General features: G+C 37.0%; 1 long non-coding RNA gene across 19 annotated transcripts in view; it reads left to right on the forward strand.

Annotated features, from left to right (window-relative positions):
- Positions 1–18,575, forward strand: part of LOC137204860 (uncharacterized) — a 55,839-nt gene that overhangs the window by 13,456 nt on the left and 23,808 nt on the right. For 5 of the 19 annotated variants that reach the window (XR_010933890.1, XR_010933885.1, XR_010933875.1 and 2 more), the window contains one exon: positions 1,964–2,092. The exons of 12 other annotated variants lie outside the window; for them this stretch is intronic. This is a non-coding gene — a long non-coding RNA (uncharacterized lncRNA). The remainder of the gene's footprint in view (positions 1–1,963; positions 2,093–18,575) is intronic. 2 more of the 19 variants (XR_010933876.1, XR_010933882.1) reach the window with 1 other exon arrangement.

The raw sequence follows: 18,575 nt of genomic DNA on the forward strand, positions 1-18,575 counted from the left end.
GGAAAAATAACTCAAAATCCCATTTCTGATAAATCATCTCTGTAACATTTTTGAGGGTATCTTTTGAAACTTTTTTGTGACGGGGTGCATATAAATACAATGCAAGTATAAAATACCTTTAATTATTATATCAAACTACAATACAGTTCTATAAGATTTTTATTTAGTAATATAAGTGATGATTACTCATCACCTAATAAAAATCTGCAGCATCATTTTTAATGGTTAACAGCATTCTATTATTTATTTAACCAGTCCCTACTGTTCAACATTTAGATTATTCCTGTTTTGCTTTGCTAAACAATGAGACAAGCATCCTTGTTCATATGTCTTTGAGCATTTGTTTATTTCCTTAGAGTGGACTTCTAGAACTTGCATGGCTGGTTGTCAGTTCTGGTACATACTGACATGTTGTCTTCCAGAAAGGTTACCGTGCTTTTTATTTCTACCAAGAATTTAACATCCAGTGTGGTTTCTTACACACACTCATCAGTACCAGTATTATCAATATCAATACCAGTATTATCAAGTTTTTTAAAACTTTGTCATTCTAGTCAGTAAAATATGGCACCTGAATTATTTTATTTGTATTTCTTTGATTAATAATAGCAAGGTTGAACATATTTTCATATCTTTATTGGCTGTTAATACTTTATGTTTGTGACTTTATGACATCCATTTTTCATCGATGTATAACAGCCTTTTATATATCAATGTGTTTATTTTGTTTGTTGTAAATGCAATTTTTTTCTCTTCATTTATTAATTTTTATTTTGTGTGTGTTGAACTTTTTTAATACTGTCAAGTCTATTCAAAAACCCTTTAATGAACACAACAAATGTGGAAAATCAGTCATTCTCCTGCATTTTGTAATCAATTTATTTCCTTTTGGGCAGTATGGAAATGTAAGTTCTTATTTCATCTTATGGTTGGAAAGAATCTATTCCCTTGGAAAGGGATTATAGTCTCCATGATGCAGTAATGGGAGATTTTATAGGGTAGGCAGGGTCTACAGAAGAAAAAACCCTAAATCACACTCCATTGGTGATTGCCTTATTTATAAAAACGGCATTTGAGGTTGTGTGACTGCCATCAGGTAAGCAAAATTAATTTTTAGCATGAAATACTCCTATCAGCAAGAACAGCCTAGGATAGGCTAGCAGTAAGAAGTGAGGGGTTATGGGATTGGGGCATAGTCTCTGTTTCCTCCAATGCAGCTGGAAATTTAAACTCTGGGGCTCCTGCTTGATCCAATCAGCCCAGCTAGTATGTGTTGCCAGGTAGGGTGAATAGACTCAGAGGTACAAGAGCTCATCCTTGGTCCCCTCTGGAAATGAGCAGAGAATACTGTGTCAAGCAGAGGTGATCAGTCCATGGTCTGGAGACTTGGATCTCCTCACATAGTCCTTAAAGTCAGGGTGAGACAAAATGCCAATACAAATTATATTGATGACAGTATCAATGAGGTGACATTGAGTCCTTTGACCCAACGTGTGTCTGCAGTGTGCCATCCATTAGTAAATGGGCAAAGCCATTTGACAGATCTATCTGATACAATGAATGAATGTGACACTCATATTTTGAGAAACTGAAACTGTATCCATTTGTCAAGAACAGTGGCTACTTGTTCTGCTTTATTCCCCCTGGTAGAACTAGATAGCATTGCAGGCAGTAAGACGTTCCGGCATTTCACCCTGGAGTAGCCCCAAAACTGAAGAAGCTGTCTTATCGGTAGTTAGCTCCTTGTCACCAAGAATATTAAAGTAGATTTGTATGATTAGCAAATTAAAGAGACTGTAGTGCCTACCACTACTGTAGTCACTAAGGCACCCAAGTTATTCTAAAGAAATCCTAATAATACATTAGGACCGTTTTGAATATTTTTATTTGATTAGCCATAATCTTCTAGTTATAACATCCATCACCATCTTGACCACTGAAACTTGGCCTTCTTTTCTTACAGCCTAGCCCTGTGGTCTTGGGCTAATCACTGACCTGCTTAGATACAATTTTCTTCTCTATGAAATAGAAACAATATTATATGCTTTGAAGGACTGCAGGAAGATGAGCTGTAATGTTTATCAAGTGCCTAGTAAGTAGCCTGGCCCATAATAAATACTTGGCTAATTGTAGATTTTTAGTTTTATTTCCAAACATTGCTCTTTACTTTTGGAACTCTAAAATTTGTTTTGAGAGTGGAGGACTTGTTGTTTGGATTCCTCTAACACTCTCTGTATATTCTGTACTTCTATCCCTAGATCATTTATATTAATGGAATAAATGATCTTTGGTCTGGTGATTCCAAGGTGACGAGGAGCTAAGTGGAGGTTCAGTATACACCTGGAAGTATGGATTTTCATGCCCAGTGCAAATGTGGGAAAGGCATTATTCCCACATTATAAAGGGGGTAAAGACCTCCAACTTGAGGAGACTCTGGGTTGAGAGATGAGAGATTTACAGGTACTGTGTTTATCCTACAGGGTACCACAGGGGCTTTTACGTTCTGTAGCAAGAATTTGCACCTTATACCCTTGTAGTTAGAAGTAAAGCATACCACATAACTAATATCTAGTAAGCGTTAGAGTTAGAATAAATACCATTTATTTAACGTTTCCTTTGTGTTAAGCACTTTACAGTTACAACATATGGATGGATACTATATTGTAATGGTTAAGAGTGTAGTTTTTTGAGCTGGATAATCCTGGATTGGAATCTCGTCTTTATTACCTCTTTTTTTTGTTTTATTGAGGTATAATTGACAGAATTGTAAGATAGTCAAAGAGTATATCATGATGATTTGATATACATATGCGTGGCAAAAGGATCCTTCCCATCACGTTAATTAATACATCTAACAGCTCATGACACCTTTTTCCTTTTTTTCTTTTTGTGGTGAGAACACTTAAGTTCTATTCTCTCAGAAAATGTTAGTTATACAATACAGGATTATTGACTGTAGTAACTATGTTATACAGTAGATCCTCAGACCTTATTCATCCTGCAGCTGAAAGTTTGTACCCTTTTACCAATCTTTCCCTCTTTTCCCCACCCACACCCCAGCCCCTGGCAACCAGTTTTCTACTCTCTCTTTCTATGAGTGTGGCTTTTTTTCTTTTTAGATTCCATATATAAATGATATCATTCGTATTTATCTTGTCTGGCTTATTTCATCAGCATAATGCACTCCTGTTTCATCTATATTGTCACAAATGAAAGGATCTCCTTCATTTTTTAAGGCTGAATAATATTCCATTACCTCTTAAATGAGTGACTTTTGGTACATTGTTTACACTTTCTAAGCCTCAGGGTTTCTTTTCTTCTGTAAAAATATATATATATATATATATACTAACAGGTTATTTTCTGATATGTGGAATGTTTGTTGAATCAACAAATAATTAGTTGAGATCATAAATGTGACACTTAGCACTGTATTAACATTTATTAATACTCTCCCTGTTAATTTCTACAATAAATTGTATAATAAGTAACAATAATAATAGTACTACTAGTAGTTTTAGAAAATGCATAGGATGTGCCAGGCATCATATACTGTACTACCCTCCTTCATGTGTACCACAAGTTACATGTGGATATCATCTTCCACGTTGTTTCCTTTAAAGAAAATTGAAGCTCAGCAAGATTGAGTAGCTTGCTCCAGGTATGAACTCAGGTCTGAATCACTCCACATATAGGTTCTTAATTACTCCATGTCTTTAATTCCACATCTGCATTTGTTTGTTGTTGTTTTTAACTTTTCAAGCATCTGATCTGAAATTCCTTTCTCTTTGGGGAATTTTCCACTTTGTGGATCTTGATGAGAAACAGAGCCTTCCTCTCGTTATACAAGCTGAACATGTCAGATACACTGTTTACTCACATGCTCAGTCTCCCTTACAGATGGAAAACAGTCGGGCGACCTCGGGTTGGCCAACTGCACTCCTCTCTTGGATTTTGAATTACAAATAAATGATGTAAAGAAGCAAGGCCAGCAGTGCTGGGTCAACCTCCTGTTTCCTGTTCCTGCTTGGTAGCAAGGCCAGCTAGGACTTATAACATCACTTTGGCCTGATCCTATAATTGCAATAGCATAGCCTTGGCTTTCGGTTGTTTAGTCTGCTTCTAGTTACTGAGACCTAACCATAAACTACCAAAAGTTTCCTTTTCTGCTCAAATTAGCCGTATATGGTTCCTGATGATTACAAATAAGACCTTTCCTGATATACAATGGTGACCTACTTATCCAGGCAGATGTAACATCGTCCTGGCAGGGACAGAGGGCAGGCAAGTTCCTTGAACAGCTGAACAAGAAGGAAAAGACCTAAGAAGGAAGAATTGAAGCCAGTTCTGCTTGTGTTATAATTCTACCCGCAGCTGCCTCTGTTTCACAGACCACATGCTAAGGACCATGTCCCTTCCCCTGTAACAGACGAGCAAAGTAGACCCAGGCCTTCCAACCCAGAGACCAGCTGAGCTGTACCGTGGACAATCTAGGATGTGAAAGACTTCACTCAATGTCTTTGTCACTTGACACGTTGTTCCTCTCTTTGGGAAGTAGCTTCTTTGTGTGACAAGAATATGCTAAACCAACACTTAAGTGGACAGAGGTGAAAGATGCCAAAATTAGCTACAGAAAAAAAGGCTAAAGACTTGTATTTTCTGTTATTTGAAGGTGTTAAGACCCCACATAGAACATGAGTCCTTTAAAGGAAAGTTGTGAATGGCCCAGGGAATGTTGAATTTCCATGTGGCAATATGTTCTTGATCGGTCATGATGATGATGATGGTAGCATCAGTAGCATTTATCAGTGTTTCCTGGGTGAGAGGCACTTTATCCTAATGACCTTTTATCCCCATGACGACCCTGTGAAGTAGGAAATACTGTTTCAGCATCTTCAGGGTTTTTCTTTCTTTTTTTTTTTTAATCAGGAATTTATCCTAGATCACAGTTGGGTGGTAGAACGACCAGAACTGGACACTAGCCTTTCCTGAATTCTCAGAGTGTGATCTTAGCAGTTGTATTGCCTGATGCAGAGCCATGTAAATGTTGCCAAAGCAATGAAACGTGTACCTATTTCTAACAGATTCTAACTCAAGCTCTGGGGTTAAGTGCAGAGCAGTTGAGTGTGATTGTCTTTACAGACAGTAGATAACTTAAGAGAAGTTGTTTAAAAGTATATTTGCATATTGCACTACACTGTCATATCTGTGATTGGTTAGCTATTGAGTAACTAACACAAATCCCAATCCCATCTCTAATCTCATTCATCTCTTGTATGATATTTGACCTAATTGAGGCAGTTTTTTTTTGTTCTTTCCCACAAACACACATCGAACATCCAAAACATGCTTACCATTTGTGAGCATATTCTCTTAGTTATTTAGGAGTTGAGTAAGAGTGAGAGGGAAGGGCTTCCCTGGTGGCGCAGTGGTTGAGTGTTCTGCCTGCCGATGCAGGGGACGCGGGTTCGTGCCCCGGTCCGGGAGGATCCCACATGCCGCGGAGCGGCTGGGCCTGTGAGCCATGGCTGCTGAGCTTGCGCGTCTGGAGCCTGTGCTCCGCAACGGGAGAGGCCACAACAGTGAGAGGCCCGCGTACCGCAAAAAAAGAAAAAAAAAAAAAAAGAGTGAGAGAGAAAAAGACACATAAATATGAAATACGGTCATCATTTTTTTAATATCCTTTATGTTGTTAATCCCTTTTAGCATTTACTGCCATTCACTCATTTGTATTATTTGGGGTATAGCAGTTTATTCACACAGCATTTTTACATATGGCTTATCATTTGTATTCTATTTTAATAACACTAATAATTATAGACTATTGACAAACTCATCAGACCCTACATATTCATTTCAAAATCATGAAAATAAGGTGGAAAATGAGGTGTAAAGTGGAAAATCTATGTGTATGTTTTCATTGGTGGAATGAGCAGCTACCTGAATATCACTCCTTTAGCTTTTCCTTCAAATGGTGCACTTTTTCCTCCGTGCATAGGAGTCACTTCCATTAGGTAAACAGTAGTCTTGAGGGCAAACCTCAGAAGTAGAAACAGGAGAACTTTTCAGTTATGGTAAAATCAAACATATTTTTCTTCAGTAGTGAAAAAAAAATTCTTCATGAGAAGTTCAACCACCGTGAGTTCCATGGTGAAAAGCTTTCCCCTTATAGATGCAACTTCCCCCAGAATTCTGAGAAATGTCGGTAGTAGAGAGGGGTGTTGCATACACCTGTTTCATTTCCCTCTGACTTTTCCTTCTCCTTTCTCTATTGACATTAAAATCTATAGTGAAAGCACATAGTAAGCGGTCTTGCTTACTTGTCATTGATATGACATTTGATCTAAATCTCCAAAGTCTATTTTAGATGGGGATGCTATGAGAGTCACAGGAGGGGAAAAAATCTAGAATTATTCTTATGTGATCAAATGTACTAAAATAACAAAAGCAAATCTTATTTCTAGCTAATGAAATAGCATTCCTTATATGATGTCATATTATGGCAGAAAAGAAATATATGTGTCTATTTTCTTCTATATTAAAACTGCTAAGGAGTGGGGACCGATGAACTAAATCAATTGTTTTGGGTTCAAGTTGTAGTTTTTAGTAGCCATGCTTCTTAGCAAGTTTTCAGAAGCAAATGTAGTTCGTTTACTATCACCACTAAATGTGCAATTGTGTAGATTTGTGGGGAAAAAATCATTTAAAATGATTTGTGTAAATTTATCTATTCATATTATTATTCTCCCCAATCAAAATCTACTATATACTATGTTTTTCTTCTATAGCTTAAAAGGGGAATGTATGTTGAAACTTATTCAAATATTTATTAGGTGTCTACTAAGTGCCAGGCACTCTACTAGGCAGTAGAGATGTTGTATTAGAGGTGGAAAATGTCCTTGACCTCCAGAACTGATACTCTTGTAAGAGAAATACTGGGTCAAACTAAGTCAACAGTTTCTTTGGCTACAGAGCTTTTTACGAGTCTTGTGAATTGTGAGTCTCTGATAAGGAGATGTAGTGGACAACAGATCCCAAATTTACTTGAAATCTTTTCCTTCATGGACTGTCTCATAGGATTTATGATCCACTGAACACACCTTGAGAGACACTAGTATTCTGCAGTGGTTAGTTGTTTTCTATTAAACAACTATATACTGAATCCATGATATTATTATCTGGATGTTTTGGAGGATACAATGATGTACATGGCCACTGTGATGATAAGGGGGTCCAGTTTAGTTAAGAAGAGAAACCACAGGAGTTATAACTTAATGTAACAAAGAAATACACACACATATACATATATTTATATGTAAATTACTATTTATATAGTATACAATGTCTTCTGAAGAAGATAAGAGTTGTTTGTAACTTGGGATCTCACAGGAGGTTTCACAGAGAAGGTAGACCCTGAGCTGGGCAGAATTTCAGTAAGTTAATTTGGTTCTGACCGTACGATAAAATCAGGTATTTGCACTGGTCAATCTGACCTTGATGGAACAGCATTCCATTTGCAGGGAATAGTGTGATCAAACATGCAGTGGTGGAGATTGCCATCAGACTGTAATATTCCAGTACCTGGAAAGTGTTGGAACATCTGCTTTCTCCACGGTCTAGAAAAGTGAATCTCGAGTGAAATGCAAGTATAATGGAGGCCAGTGCTCTTTGCTTTGCACACTGCTTTGATTCTACAACACGCAACAATGTAGTGATCTGTTTCAGATTGTCATTATTCGAGAGGGTTCTTAGTAACAGGAGTGGAAAAGGAAGACCTCTCTTCCTGTGTTTCTGCCCTATGCTCTTAAGCCAGAAAAGGTACCAACATCACTGACCTGACCTTGTCTCAGGTATCTATCAGGATCTACTAGAATCATTCTAGTGAAAGGTAACTAGACGTCCAAAGGACTCAAAAGATACACTATAACCTTTGTATACTTTATCTACCTGGTGAAACAAAAATGTCACCTGAGTGGTCCCCTTCCCTAGAAATACCAGTATGTTTTTCCAGTGCATGGCAGAACTTTGCAGGTAAAACTGGGATAAAGGTGAAGAACAGTCTTAAAATTCTAGTCCTTGAACAGCACCTAACACACAACAGGTTTTCAATAATCTTAGCAACAGTATTCACAAATAATGACCATCAGCGTAACTGCTCTTTCGTGCCAAAATACATTACCATATTACTTTTTTTCCTTCAGCTTTACAACTTGGGTTCTATTATTGTTTCCATTTTACAGATTAGGAAAGTGAGGCTCAGAGATGCTAAGTCACTTGGGCAAGGTCACAGAGCTTGTAGGAGATAAACCTGCACCCTTACTGTTGGATCCTACAAACCAGACCATAATTTAAGTCCTTCAAACTATACCTCAGAACATTTGAGTAAATTAATGAATAAATCCTCCTAGTCAGACTGACCAGATCATTATATTAGGTTCAGCTGTAAGTGGAGGAAAGTCATAATCATAGTTGGACAGTTAATACAGTAATTTACTTGCTTTGAATTTTCTAAATGATGTTTAGCTGGTAGTTTCATGATGATAACCATCGAATAAAAACAGGCATATTTTTGGTGTGTGGAATAAGATCTCATATTGAGTGAAATACATATTGATTCCTAGACCTATATGATGTGAGTAACAGATGACATTGAGATGCCATCTAGAAGTACTCCTGTGCAGTTCATCATGTCAACCCAGCTAATAATTTTAGAATGTTCAGAGTGAATAATATATGCAGCCATAAAGCATATTTCTAATCAATGCAAATAATGTTTTTCCTATGCTAAACCCAGAGTTAAGTTATAACACGCATCATAAGATTAATGGGCCATTTTTTCTTCATCACTTTGCTAAATTACTTAGTCTGGAAACCATTCAGAAGGTTGCGAATTGGGGCTGAGCAGTAGTAGTGAGACTGTACCTCTGATGATGAAACTATTTCCACCCCGACCCCTACCGCTCCCTTCTTGGGAAAGAAGGCAACATTTCTCCTAGAAAAAGTCACAGGTTCATAAGCTGGCTTGTATAATACGTTTGGAGGAATAGTGTGTCTTTTAAGCAGAGCCTATCTCGGCATATAAAATAATTTTTACCTACCATTTAATGAAATTAACACTCACTTTGAGGCTAGGTCTTCTGCCATTTGACTCCTGGATCACGTCTATGGATATATTTTTTTCTTGAGACGAAGTATGAACCCAATATAGTATCCATCATTCAGTCTATCTAGCTGATGTACATCATCTGAAGCACAAGCTCCCTGAGGCCAGACACTTTATCTGCTCTATCAGTGTAGCCCTGATGCCTAGTGTCTAGCTTTTGGAGATTCTTAATAAACATTTGTACTGAATAAGGTATGTATATGGTGAGCAAAAGTTGGCTTCCCATTTTACCGTCAAGAGTACCCCACTCATGTTCTGTGAACACTGGATAGCAGAATCTTACTATGTTATTTTTCTGTTCCCTTTGCAAGTTTCCTGAAAGGGCATTCCTGTCCTTAGAATGTCCATCTCCTCCCATCTTCCTGGAGAATAACTCTCCTTTCTTAAATACTTAGCCCCATTATTGACTCTTTAAGATTGAATGTATTACCTCCTTACAAACAGAAAAATGCAGTGTTTTTTTTTTTTTTTTTGGACATTTATCACCAGAAAATTATTCTAACACCTGAAATTCTGGACCTAAAATGCCTGGACTAGTGGTTCTCAAAGTCTGGTACCCAGACCAGCACATCAGCTGCACGTAGGAATTTTTAGAAATGAAAGTCTTGGGCCCTGCTCCAGACCTACAGACTCGGACACTCTGGGGGTGGGCCCACTACCTGTTTCAGCAAGCTCTCTTGGTGATGCTGATGCATACTCAAGTTGGAGACCCACTGCTTAGACCTAGAACTTAAGGTTTAGGCTTTGGACAGATCTGAGTCCTAAACACTACTGAGACACTGGAGTGACCACGAGCAAGTTACTTCTGGGAACCTCTTAGCATCTGTGTGCCTTGCTTAGCTAATAGTGATTTTAATTAATTAGAATAATGCACACGGTGTACTCAAGAGAGTAACCAAAGCATACTTTATGTTCCATAAATTCTAGCTGTTTACCATTATCATCAATCAGAGCTTACTGACACGTCCTGAAGACATTCTTCTAATAAGTGTAATAATGTGGTTTGTAAAATTAACAGCTTAGAAGAGCATATTACGAAGTTCATCAGACAGGGTCTCAGCAGGAAATCAGGGGTACATCAATAAGGATAAATTGAGCCCAATGTAGAGAATCAAGAGATAGTGTAGTGCCCTGGGTTCAGTAAAAGTGTGGCTACTTTATAGGAGATGAAAGAGAAAGGAAGACTTGCTGGAGAGAGAGTCCTCCCCAAAGATGCTGTGACGCCCCACAGAGAAGCACTATACGTTAGTTGGGGGATGCGGCCAACTCCCAGCAATTTGGCAAGAATTAATACCCTAACTTCACTCCCCTCCTTCATTCCCTACAATCTTCTATTGGTACTCTTCATTGGTGAGCCAAACAGAAGCCAGAGCAAGGACACTTACTAAGATAGGCCATGCAAGCCATCCATATAGAGTTGGGTGGAGAAAGGATGTGGAAGGGCAAATAGGACATATTTCCCGCAGGTGGTGAGCGAGCTGTAAAATCACTCGCCCTTCTAACATCATTGCCATTGCAGGAGCACGGAGGAGCAAGTGGTTAGTTCTGACTTGGCAGATCCAGGAGACTGCAGGACAGAACTGGTATATGAGTTGGGCTTTAAAGGTAGATTTGAATTTTAATGGAGAGTATGGAGTAAGAAATGGTGAAGAACCAAGGGAAAGGGAGATTCATTGCAAATGGAGAAAAGAAAAGTGGCATAAAGACAAGGAAAGTCAAGACTTATGGAAGAAATAGCAAATACTCTGCGTGTGACTGGAGCAGAGAATGGGTAGACGAAGGCTGGAAGTTAAGATGAAGTCATCCTTGAATAACATTAAAGTTTCCTCCTTTAACCTCAATTTCCACCTTCTACTCGCTTCATTAACATTGGAAAATTAAAAGTGAATTTGAGTGGGCTGGTGACAATGGCAGTATGAAGCAAAGAGAAGAGAATAAGAGTAAAAAATTTAGTAGTACCTTGGTGAAGCTGGGTAAATGATGGGTGGTGGTGTCACATCAAAGCATGGGCAAGTGATTGTGACAAATACAGGCTTATTTCTTGACTATATGACTTCAGTTAAGGTACTTAAGCCCTCTAGGCTGCAGTCTCCCAACCTGTAAAATGGGGATAAAACCTCGCTTCCTCCAAGGTTTCTGTGAGGATCTAATGAGCAATGGAAGTAAGAGTTGAGTCCAGTAATCAGTTTTTAATACATATAAACTAATGTGAGGATAAGGGTAGGAATACTTGCTATCATTTATTGAATACTTATTATGTGTCCAATATTGTGCTAGTCTATTTACATATCTTTTCTCACTTAGCTTTCTTTTCTCTTATCTGCCTTTCTATAGGCAAGAGATAACTGATGGCTCAGTTATGAGGAAACCCAGTTGTGAGGAAAATGTCAGAGGGAAAATGTACCAGAAAGTTAATTCCTAATGGATCTGTCAGCCTTAAACAGAGCATGTCTGTGCTAAAATGTGTTAAATATCTGTGCTAAAACTACTTAATTGGACAAGTTTTGATAAAGTATTAACTTAACGAATAGGCATAAACAGCTTGGAGCTTTTTGGAGGGTATGTGGTAATATTAGTATTGGTGTGATGACTTTTGAAAGTTCTATGGCGTATAGAAGTCAAAAAGAAGACCCAGAAAGGGGGAAAACTCTCTCTGAAAGTTATTGGGGAAGTCTGGCTAGTAAGACTCCAAAAGGGAGAATCAGTAAGAGGCCAGGTTATTCATAGGCCTTCTAAGAATGTGTCCATGAGAAATATTTACAATGATTGGATGCCGGAATAAAGGAGAACACTGGCTCCATAAATGGTAACTTATTTTATACAAACAGGCTAATGATAAAAATAATGAAAATCTGATGGATTTTTGAGAGTTTCACTGACCAAACTGAGACAAAAGTGCATAACAGCTAGATGCTCATAGTTTTAATCAGTTCACTTTGGAGTCAAGTAAAGATAGCACCTGAAATGGTAAGGGACGTTTATGCAAGGTCACAAAGATTTTTGGTGGTGCATTTGGGATACAAACCCATTTCCATAAGAATTCTTTCAGAAGTCAAATGTTTGCTTGTCAAAAATAGCAGGAACTTACTTCCAGGAAAAGTTCCTAAGAAAAAATAATTTGAGTAATGAAGCACACTGATGTAACAGTTAATTTAAGAACCCAGAAATAGAGGTAAAGAGTAAAGCAGTTATGGGTTAAGAGTCTGCATAAATTCCCCTGGAAGGGGGATATGGTCAGAGATGGCAATTTGAAAACAGTGAGTCACCAAAAGTAAAAGTTTAAATTACAAGCTGTTTTGGGGGTCTTCAAGAGAGATTTTATAGATTGAACAACAGCAGCAGCAAGGATAAGATATAACGCTGTCATGTAGACTGCAGCCTGAAAAGAAAGCATTGCAGAGAAGCCACATCATCCTGAATTTATATTTCCGTGCATTTGAACAGATTGGAGAGCAGTAAAGTTGTTTTAAGAGCGAGTGATTTAAGTCAGCCAGCTTGTGAATAATACGAGATACTTTTGCATTTACATTAACTTATGTCCATAAATAACGAACTTTAACAATGAACAAAATCCATAATCCTGATAATGCTAAGAAAACTGGAAAGGTACCTTTACCTTGAAAAGACAGGATAAAGAAGACAGCATAGAAATTTAGGGAGATTGCAGTTTTGGAAAAATCATATTAACATTTATTAGCTGCTACAGCTTTGAAATGTGATGATTTAAAGAAAGAAGTAGACTGTTGATTTCTAAAAGGTAATGTGTTGGCTGAAAGAGAAGAGAATCTTGTTGAGACCTAAAGTGTTCTTTTAAGGATATATTTCAATGTCATTACAAAAAATAAACACATTTCCCATAACAAAACAGTGAGGTTAATGGAGTAATGCAGGTGAAAGCTTTTTGGCCCAAAGGAGTTCCATCCTTTGGAACAAAGTTTTATTGTTAAACACACCATGACCCAGGCCTGTGAGTGCCAGCACAGTGGCTGTTTTTACAAGATCTGGTACAATATTCACAGTAGTTCTGGCCTTAGCACTAGGCAAGGATCATTCTTTTTGTATCTTCCTGATTGCTTCCTCTACAGAAATGGGATAATCCCTCCTCTTCTAAACTGGAAAGTAGTTTCTTCCCTCAATAAAACTAGTTTCTTCTCCAGGTTGAGCTTTTCCAACTCTCAGAGGTCTAAAATGAATGATATGAAACATACTATATTTGCATCTATTTTTATTTAAGAGTTATCTAAGGAGATTTATCTAATTAAATAGGAATTTCCTAACAGATGCCAAAATAAACAATCAACAAGTTTTCTTTAAAGATCATATATATTATATAACAAATCCACCTAAGAGTTAAAATATAAGTAGGTATACAATTTAACTATTTGAAGATAATTTTTCTTCTTACCACTGAAGCAATAAGCAGGTAGTAGTACAATTTGGGGAAAACAATATTTCTGGCTTTTGTTTGTTTTATTTTAATTTGTGATATTCATGAGATCTTTTGTGAAGCCTTTGGGTATATAGTAAAATTAATGGGTTTTTAACTTTGTATTGACTCGTATTTTTGTAGGTTTTAAATTTTTCTTCTGGCTTCAATTTATACTATCTCCTTTTACTTCTTCATTTAGAAATAACGTATTTTTCTCAGGATTGCAATCTCAGTGCAGTCCTCTACTTTTCTATTTGTTGGACGTTCTCTTAGACATCTACATTTTTGTCTAGTTAGTACATTTCTAGTTTTTTATATAATTGATAAGAACTCTTTAATCTTATGAATTCTTTATATTTTCTCTTTGGAGACAAGATTTATAGGGATTTCCTTGGGCTTAAACTAGAAAGAAAAAATTTGCATATGAAATGTTGAAGGCTTTGTTACAAAGTGGGTTAACATTATATGTATGTTTGAAATAAACTACTTCAACCAGAGCACCTAGCTGTTAACCTCCAGATTAATATCTATCATAAAATATGTGCATGCTTCCAACACATGGCATTGCCTCCTATTACTGCATGTCCAGGAGAAATTGTTTTGTCTTGTAGCAAAAGGCATTAGCTCTTTGCACATTTTTTTTTTTTTAAATGACAGCTATCCAAAAATCAAGCTGAACCCTTGTATGTGAGGGCAGAAAAGGACAATTTTTAGACGGGTCTAATATCCAGTTGTACCTTTCAGTCACTTAGAGAGAAGGCTTAGACCCCTGAAGCCCAAAGTCACAGGTTTTTTAGGATTATGGTGGTATATACCTCCAGTTTATAGAAAAAAAATGTGTTGTAGAAAATCCAAGTTAAATTAGGACTAAAATCCAAGTTAAATCTAGAACTAAAGTTTTACTGCCCCAAATACTTGTAAACTCTAGGTTACTGCTCTGTTGTCCATTTCATCAGTTGCAGAATATTCAAGTTAGTCTTTCAGTGCTAACAAGAACATAAAAATGCATTATGTCTAAAAGCAGAACGTGATTGCCAAGCCAGATCTGCGCATTACCTGAGAGTTTGGGGGGCCATCTAAGCGGCATCTACTTGTTTGCTACTGACCTTCAGTTAGACTTGCTTAAGAATTGTTACAATGTAATAACATACACCGTTATGTACTCTTGAATTTATTGAAAACACACAGCAAATGTGCACACACACATACATGCACACCAGCACGCACCTACTCTAGAGCCTAGCATTTTAAGAGTCAGAACTTTTTATTTGCTTCTGGATTAAGATGGACCCTGTATTTCCTCAGCATGCTAATTAGAAACTCTATAAACAATTCAAAACCAGCTTCTTAAAATTCTGTTTTACAAAAATTGATGTTAAATATTGTCCTCAGAGAGTTCTACTCTGACTTTTCAAATTGTTTTTTTCTCCCTTCATGGGATAAACAGGGTTTCTTTTTCTTTGTTTTTTAATCTCTCATTGTAAAAAATTCTATCTTAAAAGCTGATTTATTATTTCTTCCTTTGCATGGATGACATGGGAACAAAGATGATATTTCATCAGTCTTGTTTTTATTTAAGTTGAAAGGTTATATATTTCTACTATCTACTGCAATAATGCTAAATATTTTTATAGTGCTTGTAAATCTTATGACATTATTTTTTTAGTTTGTATTTAAGGCATTTACTCAAAAGGGACCATATGCCTCAGTTCATGTCACTCTATCATCAGTGTGTATGGTCACTCTATTTTCTAATACTTTTAAGATTGGTTTTGGCCCCGATGTTCCTCTGCCAGATTTATTTCCTTTATTTTCCCCTATATAGCACCATTTGGGCCATTTAATATGTAATTTCCCAACTCACCTTTCATAGTTATTTTAAACATATGTATATATTTGAAATACTGAATTGTTTTGTATTTTCTAACTTTTGCAAAAGTAGTATCGACTAAAAATCATATCCTATTCTTTTATTTTTTTCTACACAAAATTATTGTTTTAAAATTTGTCTATGTTGCTTCATAGAAATTATTGCTTCTGGCCACTGTCTAATATTCCACCATATGTTAATACCATGTTTTGCTTATCCATTACCCTGGTGATACATACTTAGGCTATTTTCAACACTTTATGTCCACCATAAAGCATTAATACACTCTTTCCACATGTCCCCTTGAGTAACAGTGCAGAGTAACAGTGCAGCCGTGGAATGGCTGAGGTAGAAGTCATATATATGCCTTATTTCACAGATTCCTCCCCAGAATAGCTGTACCATTTTCCCCTCACCAGCAATACTTGGAATTTTTCTCTTGCCATATCCTTTGTCACCACATGCTGTTAATCTGCATTTTTAAGAAGTAATCAATTTATTTATTTTTGGCTGCATTGGGTCTTCGTTGCTACACTCAGGCTCTCTCTGGTTGCAGCGAGAGGGGTCTACTCTTCGTTGCGGTGCGCAGGCTTCTCATTGCAGTGGCTTCTCTTGTTGCGGAGCACAGGCTCTAGGCGCGCGGGCTCAGTAGTTGTGGCTCCCAGGCTCTAGAGCGCGGGCTCAGTAGTTGTGGTGCGCAGGCGTAGTTGCTCCACGGCATAATTTGCATTTTAACTTCTGGAAATTTGGCATGTGTGGATTCATATGAAGTAAGGTGTTTTAATTCTGCATTGCTCTGATTCTAGAAAAGTTAGGTCTTCATATACTTTCTTGCTATTCATGTTTTCCATTCTATGAATTGCCTATCATGACCTTTGCTCATTTTTCTATTGAGTATTCAGTGTCTTTAGAGATGTAGAAGTTTTTGTATTCAGATTTTGAGTCCTTTATTGGGTTTTAGATAATGTATATGTCTTCTACCCATCAACTGTTTTTCAGTCTGACTTTGGTATCCTTTATTGTACATAAAGTTCTAATTTTTTATTAAAGTACAATTGATTTACAATATTATGTTAATTTCAGGTGTACAACAATGGTGTTTCAATATTTTTATAGATTATGCTCCATTGAAAGTTGTTATAAAATATTGGCTGTATTCCCCATGCCCTACAATATATCCTTGTATCTCATTTATTTTATATATAGTTGTCTGCACTTCCTAATTCCCAGTCTGTATCTTGCCCCTCTCGCTTCCCTCTCCCCACTGGTAACCACTAGATTGTTTTCTATATCTGTGAATCTGTTTCTGTTTTGTTGTATTCATTCATTTGTCTTATTTTTTAGATTCTACGTATAAGTGATATCATTACAGTATTTGTCTGACTTATTTCACTAAGCATAATACCCTCCAGGTCCATCTATGTTGTTGCAAATGGCACAATTTAATCATTTTTTATGGCTGAGCAGTGTTCCATTGTGTATATATGGCACGTATTCTTTATTCATTCATCTGTTGATGGACACTTAGGTTGCTTCCATATCTTGGCTATTGTAAACAATGCTGTTATAAACACTGGATGTGGGTGCATGCATCTTTTCAAATCAGTGTTTCTGTTTTCTTCAGATCTATACCCAGGAGTGGAATTACTGGATTATATGGTTGTTCTGTTTTGTTTTTGTATTTATTAACATCTTTATTGGAGTATAGTTGCTTTACAATGGTGTGTTAGTTTCTGCTTTATAACAAAGTGAGTGAGCTATACATATACATATGTCCCCATATCTTCTTCCTCTTGTGTCTCCCTCCCACCCTCCCTATCCCACCCCTCTAGTGGCTACATCAGTTAACATTCCCACCAACAGCGTACCAGGGTTCCCTTTTCTCCACATCCTCGCCAAGGCTTGTTCGTTTTGTTCTTTTTTATGATAGCCATTCTGACATGTGTGAGGTGATCTCTCATTGTGGTTTTGATTTGCATTTCCCTGATGGCTAGTGATGTTGAGCATCTTTTCATGTGCCTGTTGGCCATCTGTATGTTTTCTTTGGAAAAATGTCTATTCAGCTCTTCTGCCCATTTTTTTTAATCAGATTTTTTATATTAATAAATTTATAATTTTAATATAGTTAAATTCATCACTTTTGCTTCATACAATGTATGCTTCTTTATTTTTCAAAGATCTATTTCATCTCTTACCCTGAAATCACAAATATATTACCTTGCAATTTCTTTTATTCTCTCTAGATTTTATTTTTCACATTTAGATATTAAAACTGTTGTATTTTATTTTTGTACATTAGGTGGAATTATATAACATAATGGTTAATAGAATGATTTCTGTGGGGTTTAAGTTCCAGCTCCACCATGTACTTCTTAGGCTAGTCATTTTATCTCTCATACCTCAGTTTTTCCACCTGTAAAATGAGGATAATAGTTTATGCCTTGTGGATTTTTTTGTGACGATTAGGTGAGTTATATAGGACTGGGTACAACATAAGTGATATCACTAGGTTAAGATCCAGTCTCATATCTCTTTTTAAAATGAGACTGTTTCCCCAAAAGCTGTAATTCAGCTTCCTCCATTGGACTATGATTCCATCTCTTTCATGTGCCAACTTCCTATCTGTATATAGCTCTATTTCTAGGCCACCTGTTTGATTTGTTTTCTTGTTTGCCGTTTCTTCCAAGGGCATCACACAGTTCTTATCTATCATGACTTCTCAATATATCTTAATGTATAGGGCACATTCTCCATTTTGAGCTTATTTTTCAAAACTACCTTAGCTGTATGGAGAACTTTATTCTTCCAGATACTTTTTATTTTATTTTATTTTAATTTTTTTATAGGAGATAGAGCAATCTGCTCTTTTTTTTCTTTTTTGGGGCTGCATTAGGTCTTCATTGCTGCGTGCGAGCTTTGTCTAGTTGCAGCAAGGGGTGGGGCAGGAGGCTACTCTTTGTTGTGGTGCACAGGCTTCTCACTGCAGTGGCTTCCCTTATTGCGGAGCACAGGCTCCAGGCTCGTGGGCTTCAGTAGTTGTGGTTCGTGGGCTCTAGAGTGCAGGCTCAGCAGTTGTGGTGCACCAGCTTAGTTGCTCCGTGGCATGTGGGATC

Source organism: Pseudorca crassidens, chromosome 13, assembly GCF_039906515.1.
Source record: "Pseudorca crassidens isolate mPseCra1 chromosome 13, mPseCra1.hap1, whole genome shotgun sequence".
In the NCBI taxonomy this organism is placed as follows: domain Eukaryota; kingdom Metazoa; phylum Chordata; class Mammalia; order Artiodactyla; family Delphinidae; genus Pseudorca; species Pseudorca crassidens.